A 436-nucleotide genomic window follows, 5' to 3' on the forward strand; every position below is an offset into this window, starting at 1 on the left:
CCTGTGGTAAAATAAATCAGCCTCCAAATTTTGTTCAGTTCCCAACAAAAATGCAATTGACAAGAAATTATTTCTCTACAGTTATCTATGAGCTATCATGAGCAAAAGCAAGCGGTGCATTCATGCCCTCTCACCTTAATCATTCCAGGGCACCTTATACACTGAGGATTGTTCGTAACGCAATATCCAGTCATCTTCAGGGATGAATATCCAAGGGAGATCGGTGGCACATTTCCAAGAATAAAAGTTCAAGGACTAATACTTTCATGTTAAGCTTGTAACTAATCATTGTATCTGCTCTGAGGAGTGACATGCTAATGAAAATGACATCAGGTTTAGTCTCCCTTTGTGATACTCAATATTTTTTAACTAGGATATTAGAGAAATTATTTCTAGATAAATATTTAATGGCTGTCAGTCAAAAGCAAAGTATTTA

Source organism: Echinops telfairi, unplaced genomic scaffold, assembly GCF_000313985.2.
Source record: "Echinops telfairi isolate 266 unplaced genomic scaffold, ASM31398v2 ScPeMD7_60;HRSCAF=208, whole genome shotgun sequence".
Lineage (NCBI taxonomy): Eukaryota > Metazoa > Chordata > Mammalia > Afrosoricida > Tenrecidae > Echinops > Echinops telfairi.